This window comes from Megalops cyprinoides, chromosome 1 (assembly GCF_013368585.1).
Source record: "Megalops cyprinoides isolate fMegCyp1 chromosome 1, fMegCyp1.pri, whole genome shotgun sequence".
Taxonomy (NCBI): Eukaryota; Metazoa; Chordata; class Actinopteri; order Elopiformes; family Megalopidae; genus Megalops; species Megalops cyprinoides.
This window is the reverse complement of record NC_050583.1, coordinates 35090433-35106092: the sequence shown is the minus strand read 5'-3', so window position 1 is coordinate 35106092 and position 15660 is coordinate 35090433. Positions and strand designations below refer to the sequence as shown.

Below are 15660 nucleotides of genomic sequence, written 5' to 3'. Positions count from 1 at the left end.
GCAAGAATGAAAGAGAAAAAGTCTGTGTTTTTGCATAATGCTGAGCAATCAAACTGAGATGGGGGAAGAGCAAGAGAGGAAGAAGACAGAGAGAGGGGAGAGCAGGGGAGGGGAGCAGGGGGGGCAGACAGTTTAAGAGAGTTAAGAGGAGAGAGGGAAAGAGAGAGTACGGGAACAAAAGGGGGTTGAAGGGGAGAAGGTCAATACAGTTTGTGTGACAGGGAAGAAACATTTTGGGACAAATATGATGGAAGAATAATGTGAGGGATTAATCAAGATTAGTAAAGCAGGCAATGTAAAAAGATGAAAGAATAGGATTAACCAAGAGAAAAGGAGAAAAAGAATATGCCTTGTTCAGGGGCTAGGAAGCAAAGATAGATTGAAAGATAAAGGAAAGAAGATAGAGATCTCCCTATCCTCATCTTTTTTCTTTATTTATCTCTCATTCTCCTTCAGTGTAGGACAAGTTTATTTTTGGTCTCATCTCGCTTTCAGCGTTGTATAAAGTACAGCAGAGGACAGTTGATCAGGGTCTGGTCTATGTAAGCTTCTCCTTCTCTCAGGTTTTATTCAGATTTTCCTCCCTGGCTCAAAGCAAGGTTACATCAGTTTTGCCCAGCAAAAATGCAACAAGCCTCCTCTTTCAGGCATTCTGTTTGAAATGCATAGTAGTCTGTCTGTCTCTCGGATTGTTTTAACTCAAGAAATTCCTTCAATCGCTCTCAATTAATCATCTTTTATTTACCTCCTCTGTACCATGCAACAAGGTTAATGATGCATGCAGAGGACAGTCAATGAGTCCCTATTACCATTTTACTACCTTCTATTTTCTAATCTCATTTCCCTCTCTTTCTCTGTCTCTCTTTCTGTTATTTCTGTGTACTTCCTCTGTCACCCTGCCTTCACCCTCGTAGTTCCCCCTTTAGTTGTACCTGCTCACTCAAACTCACCTTCCACCTCTCTCTCTCTCTCTCTCTCTCTCTCTCTCTCTCTCTCTCTCTCTTTCTCCCTTTCTCTCTCTCTTTCTCTCTTTTTCTATGTAGGACAGAGCAGTCAGATAGAGAGATATTTTCAGTGTCATGGTCCCTGGGAAATTTCACTGGCAAACTTCCAAGGAACAGACCGCCCCATTTTTACGCCACAAAACTGGAGCGGCCAATTTCCCTCTCTCTCTTTCTCTCTTTCAATTTGTCTCCTTAAGTAACCCTCTCTAACATGCCATGCCCTTCTTCCATCGAATTCTAATGGTGGGTGAAGCCCTTGCCAAAGCCAAGACTCCATAAAAAAATGTGTGTACATGTAAGAGAGAGAACATCCATGTTACTTTTAAATGGATAGAACAGGCCATTCCCTTGACTGCGATAACTTTGAGAGTTTGAAAAAGTGAAATTTATAATGGGCACATGTAAGAATAACCCAGTCCCTTCAAAATTCTAATTTCAAGCCAAACACACTACATCACATATCAAATAAAAAAACATTGAATTTCACAGAAATACATCAGATGTTAAGTCCTAAAATAATTTAAAATAATGTTTTTAAATTACCCTGATGAAAACTCTATTCCAGCTGATCTGTGTTGCAATGATGTAGAAACTGGAAACCTGTAATACCAGAAATACTACGTAAAATTTTCAAAAAAAATTCTTCCAGTGGAAAGGACAAACTGGAGGATGTGTTAAGCAACTTTTAACTTAGAAGCAGAGAGTAGCTCTCCTAGGTAGGGAAATAAAATATCTAGCTCTGCCTATTTTTAAATATTTCTTCATAATTAATACTCTTGCTTCAGAGCACGAGATAAAGCAAATATATAATTATTTTAGTAATAGACTCTGTGTTGCTAGCTGTGATAGTTCTGTTTTATCAAATGTTACCAAGAGACCTAGGTATTAAGGGAAGGGAGGTTTGGATTAGCTTCACACACACAGCTTGGAAATTGCATCACACTTTATGTTCCAGAACTTCCTATCAATGATGTTTAGATTTGGTGATAGGGAAGGCTGTCAAAGGTGTTTCATTTCATCCCAATGTTCATGACACCAATCTTAAATCTGTTTAGCAGTGCATAAGGGGGAATTATTGTTTTGGAATATAAGAAAATCTTGAGGAAACAATGTTTGCGCTCTGGGGTCCACCTGATCACCTAAAATAATTCATAATTCACCGTGGAGACTTTTAATTTGACCCTATGACTACCACAAGATAGCTACCAATACCATAACAGATTCACCACCATGTTTAACAGGAGTGATGGGCAAAGTGGGCTGAAGGCTTTCTTTGGCTTTGTCCAAACATAACCCCATCTTACATGGGAAAAGAGTAAAAGAAAGCTCATCAGTTTACACCAGGTTATGCATTACTGTGCATCTTGGTTGCAAAAGGTTTTAAAATGGCATTCCTACCATAAATATAGCTTTGTGAAGGTCACAGTAGGCACAATATTTTTGTTGAGAATGAGTCACATAGGTGTAGATTTAGTTCCATGGTCATTTTTGCATCCATCATTTTAAAGTTTTTAGCAACTGTCCTGTTAAGTGTCCATCTGTCCCTGTTGACAGGCTTCGACTTGTGACTTGTGTTCCTCTCTCCTGATACAGTCTTTCCCTTGTTTGGCATATGTGTTCATGATTTTCAATAATGTTCCCCTTGACACATTATATAATTGTGCTGTTTCTGTGACTGATGCAATTTGGGCACCAACTATTTGACCTCTTTCAAAAGCTGTCAAATCTCTGAATTTGCTTTAAAAGCTCACATATTAAAGTTTTGATTTAAAAATGTCTTTTACAGCAGGAATGAATTAGTAATTAGCATTGTTATAAATCTTGAAACACATGTACATTCCTTTATAATTTTATAACTGCGAATGAGTTATTTTAAAATCTGAGTCTTTTTCATTGGTGTTTCCATTATTTTTGTCTTACCCCCATTCATAGTCATCAACAAGCCAATGAAGCAGAACAATTTAACAAAATAGAGTGATGTTTCCTGTGAGGTTCTGGAACAAGAGTCAAAACAGCTGATGAATATTAATTTTGGGAAATCCAGTGACAGTATAAGGTTGTGCGGTAAAAACTGAGCACTTGAGAAGTGTGAAATATTGAAACAAGGTATGTTGTAGCCGTTGGCAACTGGGACAGTGAAAATTTTGTTTTTGTTTTTGAAAGCTTGTTTATAATGTCTGTAATTGCCAAAAAAGTAAATAATCTTTCAATCTGACTGGCATATTGTCAACACAACAGAGTACATTTAGTGTAATAATGAATTGCATTACTGATGATAAAATGGCACAACCATTTTATGTTTTGATTGCTACGGGGTAAATAATTCCTGAAATGATTAGGATTGTTCCATTGTGTGATGCAAATTCCCTAAAATACATACGTTGGTAATTATACCTGCATGCAATATGAATTTATAAACACATTAGAGTCATATATATATCTACAGTATATACTTTTACGTGTGCTTTAATGTACATTGAAGATACATTAGCTGTAAAGCTGCTGCTGTGTTTTATAAATTGCAGCACAAATGATTTGAAACGTCAAACAGTGCCATACTCATTTAGGTGCATGAACCTGCATTTAAGTTATGTATTACATTGTTGAAGTGGCTTTTGACATGGCTGAAACTAGGTTCACTATTTGTATGGCCACATATACAGTATATGCATACACTATATGGCCAAAAATATGTGGACACCCCTCCTAATTATTGAGTTCAGGTGTTTCAGCCACAGCGATTGTTAACAGGTGCATAAAATCAAGCACATAGCCATGCAATCTCCATAGACAAACCTTGGAAGTAGAATGGGTCATAACGGAGAGCTCAGTGACTTTAAATGTGGCACTGTCATAGGATGCCATCTTTGCCACAAGTCAGTTCGCAAAATTTCTGCCCTGCTAGATCTGCCCTGGTCAACAGTGGAAGCAAACAACAACAGCTCAGCCACAAAGCGGTAGACCACGCAAACTTACAGAGCGGGGCCGCCGAGTGCTGAAGAGCGTAGCACGTAAAAACCGCCTATCCTCTGTTGAATCACTCACTACAAAGTTCCAAACTGTCTCAGACTGGCTGCAACATCAGCACAAGTAGTTGCACACAAGCCCAACATCACTATGCGCAATGCCAAGCGACAGCTGGAGTGGTACAAAGCACACTGCCACTGCACTCTGGAAACGCGTTCTCTGGAGTGATGAATCACGCTTCACTATCTGGCAGTCTGATGGACGAATCTGGGTTTGGCAGATGCCAGGAGAGCGCTACCTACCGGAATGCACAGTGCCTAGTTTGGTGGAGGAGGGAGAACGGCCTGGGGCTGTTTTTCAGGGTTTGGGCTAGGCCCCTTAGTTCTAGTGAAGGGTATTAATGCTGCAGCATACAAAGACATTTTAAACAATTGTATGCTTCCAAGTTTGTGGCAACAGTTTGGGGAAGGCCCTTTCCTGTTCCAGCATGACTGTGCCCCTGTGCACAAAGCAATTTCCATAAAGACAAGGTTTGACAAGTTTGGTGTGGAGGAACTCCAGTGGCCTGCACAGAGCCCTGACCTCAACCCCATTGAACACCTCTGGGATGAATTAGAATGCCAACCCAGAGCCAGGCCTTCTCATCCAACATCAGAACCTGACCTCACAAATTCTCTTTTGGCTGAATGGGCAAGAATTCCCACAGACACACTTCAAAATCTTGTGGAAAGCATTCCCAGAAGAGTGGAGGCTGTTGTAGGTGCAAGGGGGGGGGGGGGGGGGGGGGTCAACTCCATATTAATGCCCGTGGTTTTGGAATGTGATGTCCAATAAGCTCATATTGGTGTGATGGTCAGGTGTCCACATACTTTTGGCCATATAGTGTATGTATACATTCACCAGTGTGACTATGTGGGACTAGGGCTGGGCGATATAGCCGTCGCGATATATCGAATAGCTATTTGTAGCACAATAACAGCTATCCCCCGTATGTAGCGTTAGGTTTCTTCCCATATTGTTTTTCCTTGCGGGAGCACACCGGGAAGCACACCTCCAAAGTCCAGAAGTGAAATGCTTCTGGGGCAGAAAAATATCACTTGTATCTATATGTTGGTTAACTTACCTATTAGCTTTGAAAAACACATAGCATATGTTTTCATTCTTTATCTTTGTAGCCATGTGTTTCTATCTACCACATGGAAGCAGCATAGTGCTGTTGTTGTGATATCAACATTGAATAGAGAGTGGCATTTTTTTCCTCTGGAAGCATTTCACATGGCCTCGGAAAACTGGAGGTGTGATCCCGCATCAGGTGTGACTAAAGGGAAAACAATACGGGTGCTTCCATGTGGTAGATCTCTTCCATGTGGAAGAAACCTAACACCACATGCAGAGGATAGCTGTTATTGCGCTAAAAAAGCAATTCGATATATAGCGACAGCTACAGTATATCGCCCAGCCCTATGTGGGGCATGTTGGTTGCCCTTCACTTTACAGCTGAGGATAAATGGGTATCGATATAGTAAATGTGTGATAACATTGCCATTGCCTGAACTTCCCCTTAGGGTATGTTGTCTAGTGCACAGAAATGACTACAAAGTAACAATTATACCAGACCTGTAAAATAAAGTGTTACCATAATGTCTGCAATGATTGCAACCAGCAACATAGCAACTGCCATTGAAGATGTTTCTGTGCGAATTGTGAGATGTGTTTCATAGACAGGCAGAGATACAGAAATCGTATATCACCATATATACAATAATCCTCTTATTAGTATGGTTCTGTACTATTATGGTCAGCATGAAAAATTGCTGGTGTGTTTGCTCTTAAAATTCTTCTGACAAGGTCAAACACACACTTGATAACTGAACCTGAGGAGATTTTGTGGTTTAAATGTAATTTAATGAAAATTCAGAATTGGAATGCTTGCATCAGTGTAACATAGCAATAGAACTACTGATTTTTCAGCACACTGCTTTCCCATTCACTCTCATGCAATTACAGTACATTACATATTCTTGATGTAAATTTGATGAATGTGTCATTTCAGCAAGGGAGGAGCTCAAATATTCTCATGCCTTCCCTTTTCAAAGAAACACGACAAAACTGCCAGCCGTATTTATGGGGCACTATTAATAATAATCCAGTGAGGGCACATTAAAATATTGGATAAGAGGCTTCCTGGGTAAAAGGGTCATTCTGGAAGCATCAATGGGTGACGGCACTACTGCTAGAGGAATATTTAGCCAATAAAAACAACCTCCTCTCTGTCACTCTGCCTTCCGCGTTTTAGTTTGACCTGCTTACTCCAACTCACCATTCACATATCTTTCCCCCTGTAAGCTCAACCATTTACTCTATGCTCTCTCTTTGCCTCTTAGATGAATTGGTTGGTTCTGAGAAGTTTAGCATTTATACCAGTCCATTATGGAGGATGATCTCTAGAATCATGACAAGGGATTGATTAACATCAATGTGGGGAAGCTGGGTCTGCTACTCAGTGAGTTAGCGGTGAGTGAGTTGTGCTAAAAGATTATGAATTTGAGGGTTTGATAAACCACTTGGAACACAAAGATTATATGATATATCCAATCTTGAAAAACTATCTAACCTAAAAGGTAGAACAGGACTTATGTGGACTTATTGCACATCTGCACTAATCCAATTATATTGATTCAGTTCATTCTATTCATTCAATAGTAGGAGGATAACTATAAAATCTGAGAATATTATTTAAAATTACATGTGGCTCTATTTTCAGGAAGCACAATTTAATTCATGTCGAATTGACAGCTTCATTGAAAATGAAAGATGTCTCCAAATTTAGGAAAGCAATATTTTATGTCAGGTGGTACTTCAGGTATTTTCAGTCTTCTGTGGATGTTGAGATGTACTTTATTATACGAGACAGACAGCATGACATTTAAGTTATTATAAAATATTTTATTGCATTATAATATTTACTTGAGGACACACATTTGATCAAAGTGGCTAGCATGGTTTATGTTTGTACATATTATTTTATTATTCATTTACTACGGCTGGAAATTTGCTGAAGCAATTCAAGTTGAGGAATAATAGCAGCATTGTCAGAAAAATTCTGAACGTGCAAGCATCTGTTTGCAAGGCCAGTGCTTTTGATTCTTAAATGATGGATATATTTTCAATATCAGATGACACTTCTCAATAATCTTATTTATTGGTGATAATTCACACATACAAACATACATAAGATAAAGTATACAAACATTTAGAACAGTCCTGATATGAAGAAATTGCACCAAACTGCAAACTTAAAGGTGAAAATGATACAAAGGTTATTGTAAAGAGGACATCCTCTGGCAAATATTGTGTGATGACATGATGCCAAGCTCAGACATTAGTACAGTGAATGAGAGTGATTGGCTGTGTTTACATTGCTATCGATAAAGACCCTGAGATACAGTTGGTCTTCTCAAAGGACAGGGAGAAAAGATGCAGGCCTCTCACAAAAAACAAAACACATACTAATCTCTCCACAACTCCTTGTCGAGCAGGACATTAATGAAGAGAGGTGTACAGCATGAGCATCTTAGTGACTAGACACCCATCCTAGCCTGAGGGAAAAACCTCTCTCATAACTTAATTGCTTTGTCTTATCATTCAACTCTTAATTTTAATCAATTACTTACGTTAATTTTTGTTGTTAATGCTGTATATTCTTTAATTGTTTTAAAGGTGCCTCATAATTACAATGTACTGTATTATTTGTAATGCAATTGCTCAATTTGTGATACACATGCTCTGACAGCTAGAGTCACTCCAAAGATGTAGAAGCCCTTTGTGCAGCAGCGTAATGAGGAAACCTTCTTTCTCACACTTGGGCTGTTTTATTGGCTGTGGGCTGAAGCTCTTGGGAAAATGGAGCACATTGGCTCTAAAGAGTCTCCCTCCTTCTCCTGCTCATTATCTAACTTCTGCATTATCAGACAGAAAGAGAGATACCTTTTGCTGACATGTATGGTAACTTTATTGCTGTTTCTGCACTTAGCTTAGAAGTTAAATGAAGAAAATTTTACGAGAACACAGGAAAGCTCCCTGCTTTGAGTCTCCATGGGCTTCCTGTGCCTTGCTATTTCTGCTTGTGTTACTAATCACAAGTTCACTCAGCGTGTTTAAACGCCTGCATGATGAATAAATGTTTCATGCGTCATTCTCCACAAAGTGCATCATCTACACTGCCATAGCCCTCCCTCTTACTATATATATGGTATGTAGTGGTTCTATTATTAATATGGTTGCTCAGATGACATGATCAAACCGGGGTATTCTGAATTACTTGCTGTGATGTCCATCACTTCCAGGTTCGTAGATATAACCATAGTCACTAAAGCCCATGTACAATGAGGCACTGTAATTATTCTTTGTTGAGCAATTGCATACTGTAGATGGTCATTCTGAAAACATGCCAAGAGGTTAACAGAAGGACAAATAGGTGTCATCTGCACAAGAGCTACCTCTCCAAAATACATCTATGGCTACAACTAATATTGACACAAATTTCTGCTGATAATAAGCAAGCTGTTGCTAATATAATGCGCACTATATGATGAAACAGTGCATGCTATTATTGTTCATTAGCTGGATATTAGTATTCCTGCCAAGTCCTTTACTAATTAGACTCATCTGACCCTTGATACACATGCACCAGAATGGGGGCGAATAAATCGCTGTACCTCAGGTTAAAGTTGCTCTGTGGCAATGCTCTGTATATTTCATCACTGTCTCTAAGATTAACACATTTATAGTGTTGAAGCAAAATTAGAACCCTGATACAAAAGGTATTAAACCAATGCAATAAAACCACAGAGGGAAATGGGAAACACTTGCTTCTCTCACAAAGAAGCGTTGCCATTAAGAGACCATGGTTGATTGATTGGTTCAGACTGCATGGTTGACTTAAGCCGAGATTGTTTGGTAAGCAGAACCGATTTATCAGGGCTGTTTTCTCAGTGTTAATTGAGCATCAGTCCACAGGAAAGCATTAAAATTTGATGGAGATTGATGAACGTGGAGTGAAAGCGCTCAAGTCTGAGTCTCAGATGTCATCATCGATAGGCACCTTGTAACTGGGCCCAGCAGTTGGCCATGAGTCCTGACACTGGTACAAGAGCACCTAGAACACACTTCTGCCGATCAGACCCTTTGAGGAAATTTTGAGGAATGTGTCCTCCCAACTTGAAGGAAGTGCATTCTGTAAAGTGAAAGATGCCAATGGCAACAACTGCTGCTTTTGTCAGTGATTGCAGATGGTAGAAAGTAACTGAGCGTTCCTCTCTCATATTCAGGCAAGAAGTGCACAAAAATGTAACCTTACATTTTAACTTACCAAGCACACAGCAAATAGATGGAATTTACAGAGCTTTTTCATAAATCAATTCATAAACAAATCATAAATGTTCAAATGTTGCTGTTCCAGAGGCATTGAAAGCAGAGTTTTGTGCCAAAGGAGCCCCACAGAGAAGGTGGTTCAGCCACAGGTCAAACTGATCAACCAGTCGATAACTGCCTAGTGTATGTCTATTACCAACCCGACACTACAACGGAAATCATCTACTGATAAACACTAAACTATATTACTCTGGTAAAGATAAATGTGAAATCAGGGCTAAAACTGAATCTGTGAATTGTTTCTATGATAAAAACAGTGGTGATAATGACCACTAAAATACATTTATAACAGTTTATGACAAAATTGCCCCCCCCCATTAGAAGAGAAGTTTTCTAGAATGATTCATGTCATCAAATATTTTACCATCGGAAATCCTCCTATTCAAAATACAAAACAAATTTCCAAAATTCCAACATATATTTTTTATTGTGACATTTTTGGCAATTCCCAAAACATATTTATACGACACAAAAATCAAGATTGCATCACCAAATAGCAAATTAAATAATCAATCAAATTTCAATTAAAATAGTGCACTTAACAGAGAAATTCTCACAGCATGTTTCACTGTGTGTATTAATGCAAGTTACTTGGATTAGAATGGATTAGAAAAATAAAGCAATTACAATGGCAACAGGAAGTAAATCACCTGAAGTGAGCGAGCTTCTCAGCCCTAGAGAGTATGAAATATGTTTAAGGTAATCTTTTTTATGAACATAGAGATGTTCTGATGCAATAATTCACAAAGGTTATCGATCATAAAGTTGGAAAATTACCAACAAAGGTAAATCTTGAGTCTTTGAGTGAGTCGTTGGTGATGTCCTGTAGGTCACTTGAAATCATTACTTTTTTAGAAACACATTCACAGTTAAAACATCAGCTGCCTCTGTGATGATTTTTGGACTCCTGTTAATATCTGTGTATAATTAGAGCAACACTAGGCTCCGCTTCTGGGAAACAGTTTAATTTCAGTTTCCAGTTTGAGAGCTAATTTAACTGTTCCATATTGCTCCATTACATGCTCATTTTGAGGCACAATAAAGCTCAGATATTCTGTAAAAACTCAAAACTTGAGGAAACAATCTAAACAGATTTGTTCAATTTTAACCCAGACACTCTTAGATTTAGAAATAAAATTATACACTTGTTATCAATATACACATTGAGGTGCCTAGTTTATTGTACCAATAATATACTAATAAAATATTAAATCAAAATTAAATGTATTATTTGTATTATTGTATTAGTAACTGACTACTCACAGCTGGTGTACCACTCATTATTCATACTACTGTAAATCGTTGCTGAAATCTGGATTAATAAACACTACTAAATATATATATAGTGGTGAGCACTAATCATTTGTAAATAATTTATGAAAATATCAACTTTATTAACTTTGCATGTTTTAGTCCAAATTTTGAACCATAAATCAAACACGGAAAACTATAAACTGGCAGAGAAGCCTATGGTGTCATTAAAGTATGTTCTATAATGAGAATTTTAATAACAATAACAAAAAAAAACTTTACAAAAACAAAAAAAAAAAAATATTCATGGGACTGCCTATGACCATGCTATTACTGTATGTGATGAGGAAAAACTGCATACCCTTAAAAAAAGGTAATTTAGGTCAACAAGCTTAGGAAACCAGCAGTACCAATATGCTATGCCTCACCCTTGTTCAGCTCCTTCACTCAGCATCTGCATCTAAAAATAACCTCTTTGATGATGCAGTGTTGATTGCTGACTGCTGAGGAAAGTGACGTCACATTATCTCAATGGCACAATTAGGATTAATTAAAACTGCCCATCCACAATGCACAGAAACATCTGCCCGCCCTTCTATTTTAAGAACAGAACTATAAATCATAGCTGCATAGCTGTGCACTTACTAGAGAGTAAATTGCAGAAATACAGGGAATATCAGCGTGAAGAGGGGAATATGGCCAGGACCTCAGAAATCTGTCCTCAGGGATAATAACCCTATTCTGGGATAATACTTTGACCTATCTTGATCACACATCTATATCAATTTTTGCAACAATATAAAAACAGCAATGCTATTTCCACACCTTTCACGGACAATTCCCTTGTCATCAGACAGCCACATTGGCAGAAGGAAACATGTGTAATTTGCAGACGGCTGTAAAGCCAAGAGCTGGCATTAGGACAGTAACATGTATGCTCTTGTTGTGTGGTCCCTCGACTGCACAGACCGCTCTCATCACACGCATGTCTACTGGGATGACCTACATGTGAATGAGGGGCAGCAGAGTCAGGTCAAAGGTCTGTCTTGGGAAATGCAGGTTTGTACTCTTTCCTCCGGGTTGAATCAATATTGAGAACCAAGTTCTAAATGAATGGCGTGAAAGCAGTACTGTTTTACACAGACAATACAAAAATATAGAGCAGATGTGTCATAATAAATAAATGAACAAATGAAAATGATATTATAAAAGTATTATAATTGTTTTATAATAAGGTGTACATGTATTTATGGATGTGTGTGTGTGTGTTTGTGCAATCAGGTGTGTGTAAAGATTTCAGTTCATTTTTTCTTGTAAGTCAATTAGCAGTACTACATTTATGTCTAGTCATAAAGCAACATACAGAAACAGCACGAAAGATGGAGAGGAGTTACAATGGAAATGTGAGGTTTAGGGCTGAGGTACAGAAGGGGGTAGATTGAGCAAGAGAATGGATAGAGAGTGATGGTAACACACAAGGGTGCAAGTTGAAGAAAGACAGGAGGTAGAAGGATGAAGAGAGAGGAAAAGTGTTGGACAAAAATAAAGGGTGAGGGAGATACAGCATTTTCTGTTATTTACAATGGAAAGGATAAGAGGAGAAACCAAGAGAAGTGAGCAAGAATGCATGTGAGCAAATGAATTAGTGCTGTGAATCTTGAGGCCTGCCTCATGCCTGTAAATTAAACAGCGCGTTTTCTAGTCAATTTATTTTCTGCTTATCATATGTGCAAACATTACCTGTGGAGAGAGAGGTTACAGAACAACAGAAAGATTTGATGTGGAGGCAAATTTGTTCACACATAAATTGAAGGGAGACCACTACATTACTATTCTACAGAGAAGGGGTTAGCGCAAAACTGGGAGAATTTCTATGTGATGGTGCCATGTACTGGGCACTATCTATGCAGATATGCTATCTATGCAGACAATTCTTTTCCTATGAAAATGCCTGCATGTCAATATATGGTAAAGTATAAAACCCAAAATATAAAAATATATAGACTTAATTGATGTCAAACATCCATTACTGTGTATTCATGTACACTGTTTTAAGTACACATTGTGGAATTGTGGAATGATCAAGAAAATATATGTCAAATCTACAGTTCTTTGCATGAAAGAGGAAATGATTAATACATTTTCAAATATATAGTGGCATTTTGACAGATATTTAGATATATTTTTGATTTCATATTTTGAAATAGATTTTGGTAAATGTGAACTGGTTTCAGACAGTCAGTAAGGTGGTGTGTGGATCTCAGTGTATTCAGTCAGTACATCAGTGTGCAGATCTGTAGGTGTGAGCCAGAGCATTCCCTCCCGCTCTTTCAGATGTAAGACTGTATTTCGATGGTGTGTGTTAAAATGTCATGAAAGGAGCGTTTGAAGTACAAAGGGAACTCTACTGCAGGATTCCTGACACACCAACAGAGGAGGAAGAGCAGCAGAGAGAGGAGGGGGAGCATGCGGTGTGCCCAGTGAGACGCTCAACACCAGACTCCACTGTTCAGTGTGTTCACACAGAGGGGAGTGCAAGGACGGAGAAAGGGGGGAACTGAGAACACTTTATACATGTGTGGGGAATCCAGTGTACTGTTTTGCCAATCTCTGTGACTAATTTTGGCTCTCTGTTTCTCCATTATTTACCATTTTCACGCTGTCTCTCTGTCGTTCTGGGTACTCTGTCATTCCCTCAATCCATTTTCCTCTCTGTGTCTGAGTTCAGTGGAAGTATACTACAGCTTTTAGTCAGTGAGTGTGGATATCATCCTACTCAGGAGGCTGCTGTAACTTAAACAATTGCACTTCAAGCAGCATTCTCCCCAAAGCAGTGCCTTCTTCTCATTCAGTCACTTGCAAGCTTTCCCTATATGTAGTCATTATAACTTCATTTGCCAAACTTTGCTCGCCTGCCACCATGTCTGTTCTGCTCAATTATTAACAATAACAACCCCCAATCTTTCCTTTCCACCTTGCTTCCTCCCTTCTTCTGTCCCTCCCTGTCTGTCTCTCTCTCTAAAGGCATTTCGGTGTATAATTATGCTGGCCCCATACAGTGACCTACCTACATGCTCTCCATGGGCAGTGTGCACAGTGAGCGAGGCAGAGGGGGAGACCGACAGTGATGAAAGATGCACATTAGAGACAGTTAGATTGACGCTATAAATAGATACAGCAGATAATTGCTGTGGGTTGATTCTATGGACAGCCCATAGATTAACTTGTCCTCACATGCGAAATGCCATTTTTCTGTATGTGCTGTCACTTTCCTGCTTTTTCTTTCTCTTCCCCAACTCTCTCTGGCAGCACTCCTGTCTCACATTCCCCCCTTCCTTCTGCACACACTGCATTATAAAGTGTGTCATGCGGCTTAGTGGGTCACTCTCAATATGTGAGTATGCACTGTATATCACTATGTATATTATATGTGTAAAACAATAGTCACATTTGTTTCAGTGTGACAGTATAAACATGTTTCACCAGAAATAAATATGTGTTAGCATGATCTATGTGCTGCAATGCAAGGAATTACATGCATCTGTGAGTGAATTTCCAAACATGTCAGTTTAGTGTGAGTGGGTGTGTACAGTATGACAGAATATTGAATTGCAAGGCCCCTTTAACAAAAGCCTCTCTCATACTGTATAAAGACTACCAGCAACACTCTATGTAATTGCACACTCAAACCCAATTCTTCCCCTCTCCAATCTCTCATACGCCTTTACCACCCATTCCTACCTTTCTCATTAACTCTCTCAGCTCTTTTGTCCAAATAACATCTCTCTTTCTCTCTGTCTCCCTCTCTCTGACTATAACAAACACTAGCCATTGTGTCATAGTGTTTTTTGCCATAAAGCCACCCCACTCCTCCATTCTCTCCAACAGTAGCTTCCACATGTCCACTAGTGTTGGTACATGCTTCTACCTCCATGCCCCTCTTAATTAGTTGCCAAAACCACTTTCCCACCCCACTTTCCACCCCATGGTTTTTATCCTCCCATCTTTTTGCTTCACACATCTCTCACCCATCTCTTCTCATGTTATTTGCATGAACATAGATCTCTTACTCTGGGTTCTCTATTCTCTCTCTGTCTCACTAGTCCTTCTTCATTCCTATGCGCACACATATACATGTTGTAACTTGGATCCACATCTCTTTCCCCCACCCATAATTCCCCCCTCCCCTTATTCCCAGTCTAATCTTTTTCTCTCCAAAGCTATCCCTCTCCTCAGCCCTGGCCACCACTCTCTCCATCTCCATATCCATCATCCATTCCCACTCTTTCTCCCGGTTTCTTTCTACCCCTTCAATAGAAAAAAGAAACAGTCCTTCTCTTACTGTGTGCAATGTTCTGTTTCCTCTTCTCTCTTTTCGCAGAACCCTCCTTTGTGCACAGAGAAAGAGTGACAGAGAAGAAGAGAAAGAAACAGAGAAGACCCCGGCACTGGCAGTTGTAAAAAATGAGAGAGGGAGGGAAGAAGCTGAAAAAAAGAGAACTGATGAAAAATCACTGAGATACTGCAACGATTTTGCAATGCAAAACCGTTTAGGTCCTGTTCAGTCTATTTATGTGCATGTGTGTGCACATCTTTTATTCTCAATGGGACCTCCGGTAATAACAGTAGTAGCAGCTTGATTTCCTTCGTTCTGACAATCAGTCTCCCTTTCTCTCTCCCTCTCTCTGCCCGTCTCTCTCTCTCTCCCTCCCTCTCTCTCTCTCTCTCTCTCTCCACAGTAGCATGTTCAAACAGCCCTGATCTCTCTCTCTTTCAGCTGGTTGGTTGGTTTCTTCTCTTCATTTCCCTCCCTCCCAATGTCTTCCTTTCTCTCACATTCTCACCCCTCCCCCTCTTACGGTACTCCCTCCCCTGACTCCCTCTCTCCAGCTCTCTTGTAACTCTGTCAGCACCCAGAAACAGGGTTTATCCCTCCCTCCCTCTTTCCTTCTCCCGTTCTTTGATCTTCTTGAATTTCAGCTATGAAGGCATTCTGCTCTAACAG

The 15660-nt window shown here is 39.3% G+C and overlaps 1 protein-coding gene across 3 annotated transcripts in view; it reads right to left on the bottom strand.

Annotated features, from left to right (window-relative positions):
• The window catches only part of LOC118774956 (SH3 and multiple ankyrin repeat domains protein 1-like), a 59578-nt gene extending 44263 nt beyond the window's left edge, over positions 1-15315 (bottom strand). For all 3 annotated transcript variants that reach the window (XM_036524594.1, XM_036524603.1, XM_036524611.1), the window contains exon 1: positions 14998-15315. The gene's annotated coding sequence lies outside the window, so the exon portion shown is untranslated. The remainder of the gene's footprint in view (positions 1-14997) is intronic.
• Positions 15316-15660: the final 345 nt, after the last annotated feature.